Source organism: Somniosus microcephalus, unplaced genomic scaffold (assembly GCF_052327205.1).
Source record: "Somniosus microcephalus isolate GS21.2 unplaced genomic scaffold, FLI_Smic_1.0 unresolved_chr2, whole genome shotgun sequence".
Taxonomy (NCBI): Eukaryota; Metazoa; Chordata; class Chondrichthyes; order Squaliformes; family Somniosidae; genus Somniosus; species Somniosus microcephalus.
Window position 1 is genome coordinate 14,247,628 of NW_028225180.1, and position 2,229 is coordinate 14,249,856.

A 2,229-nucleotide genomic window follows, 5' to 3' on the forward strand; every position below is an offset into this window, starting at 1 on the left:
GCAGACGCTGCTCAGCCCTTGAACACCGGCCGCGCTCTGCACGTTTTCCTGCGCGCCTCTCTCGTTGACGCCGCTCGGTCTTCAACCCCGGCTGCGCCCTGTGCGCTTTACCCTCTCTCTTACCCCGTCGACACTGCTCGGCCTTCCCCTGTGCCATCGGTCGGCTCCAGCCGCCGCCGTCCGGGAAGGGTCTGCGCCGTACCTGCTGCCAGCCCATCTCGCTGGAGTCTCCGCCGGATGGTCGATGCCCGTGCCCCTGGAATCGGCCTTCTTCTGCAGAGTTGCAGGTAGGTTCAAATCAACTCATCGCCAATGTTAAATCCGTGAATCTTGATGTATGGTGTCCTTCAACAAATAGACAGAGACTGCAGAGGAACAATCAACAGGTGTTACCTGGATGAGGGTCACTCCAAAAACTAACAGTACAGATCCCTACTCAGGGTTTATATACAGGTGTGGTCACTGCCGGTACTACAGTATACAGGAGCTGTAAAAAGTAGTTCTCCCCTTAAAGGTACATACACTACAACAGGGAGTGGTTGAAGCGAATAGTAGAGATGTGTTTAAGGGGAGGCTGGACAAGGAGATGAGGGAGAAGGGAATCGAGGGTTACGCTGATAGATTTAGATGAGGAAAGACGGGAGGAGGCTCGAGTGGAGCATAAACGCCGGCATGGACTGGTTGGGCCGAATGGCCTCTTTCTGTGCCGTATATCCGATGGAATCCTGTGTAAATGCATCTCAGCTACTCGTCTCAAACCAGGCCCTGTGGGCGCGAGTTCCACATTCTCAGCACTCTCTGGGTCAAGAAGTTTCTCCTGAATTCCTTAGTTTAGCAGCAACTTTGAAAAGGGGGAATGGGAGATACACTTGAAGTAGAAACATTCACAGGGCTACGGGGAAAGAGCAGGGGGGAGTGGGACTAATTGGACAGAATCGTTCAAAGAGCCGGCACAGGCACGGTGGGCCGAATGGCCTCCTTGTGTGCTGTATCATTCTGTGAATGTTCAGGGATGAATCATTGTGAATGTTTGTTTGGGCCCCACCTCCTTGTTAACAATAGTAAGATTAAAATAGGTCATTACAACACAGGTGGCTCCATAGCTCAGGGGTTAGAGCACTGGTCTTGTAAACCAGGGGTCGTGAGTTCAAATCTCACTGGGGCCTATTCAATTTTGGCTTCTCTTTCTAAATTCACCGTCAATTAGCGACACTGTCGACACCACCAACCAGAACGGTTCATTCCACACTTTAAACACATCCCACAGCAGTTTCACTTTCCAGCCCCAGTTTGTGACCAAGCAGATTCAATCATGGCTTTCAAAAGGGAATTGGATAAGCACCTGAAGGATCAATATTGTCAGGGCTACGGGGAAAGGGCGGGGGAGTGGGACTAGCTGAAGTGCTCTTGCAGAGAGCCGGCACGGGCTCGACGGGCCGAATGGCCTCCTTCTGTGCTGTAACCATTCTTCGATTCCATGATATCAAATCTCAGACCCACCAATATATCCTGATATTTCACATTTCCTGCCTAGATTGATTCCTGGGATGAGAGGGCTGTCCTATGAGGAGAGATAGTGTAGAATGGGCCGATACTCTCTGGAGTTTAGAAGAATGAGAGGTGATCTCATTGAAACATACAAGATTCTGAGGGGGATTGACAGGGTCGATGCTGAGAGGTTGTTTCCCCCTGGCTGGAGAGTCTAGAACCAGGGGTCACAGTCTCAGGATAAGGGGTCGGCCATTTAAGACTGAGATGAGGAGGAATTTCTTCACTCAGAGGGTTGTGAATCTTTGGAATTCTCTGCCCCAGAGGGCTGTGGATGCTGAGTCTTTGAGAATATTCAAGGCTGAGATCGATAGAATTTTGGACTCATGGGGAATTAAGGGATATGGAGATCGGGCGGGAAAGTGGAGTTGAGGTCGATGATCAGCCATGATCTTATTGAATGGCGGAGCAGGCTCGAGGGGCCGCGTGGCCGACTCCTGCTCCTCTTTCTTATGTTCTTAAAGAAATTATTATTATTACTAAAAAAACAGGACTAGCAAAATTAATGTGACTAAAAGTCGACAAATCCCAAGGACCGGATGACCTACACCTTAGGGTTTTGAAAGAGGTGGCCATTGGAATAGTGGACGCACTGGTTGTCATCTTCCAAAATTCTATAGATTCTGGAATGGTTCCTGCAGATTGGAGGATAGCAAATGTAACCCCGCTATTTAAGAAAGG

General features: G+C 49.7%; 1 non-coding gene across 1 annotated transcript; it reads left to right on the plus strand.

Annotated features, from left to right (window-relative positions):
- Window positions 1-1,093: 1,093 nt before the first annotated feature.
- Window positions 1,094-1,166, plus strand: trnat-ugu (transfer RNA threonine (anticodon UGU)). The gene has a single exon. It is a non-coding gene; the product is annotated as a tRNA-Thr (tRNA).
- Window positions 1,167-2,229: the final 1,063 nt, after the last annotated feature.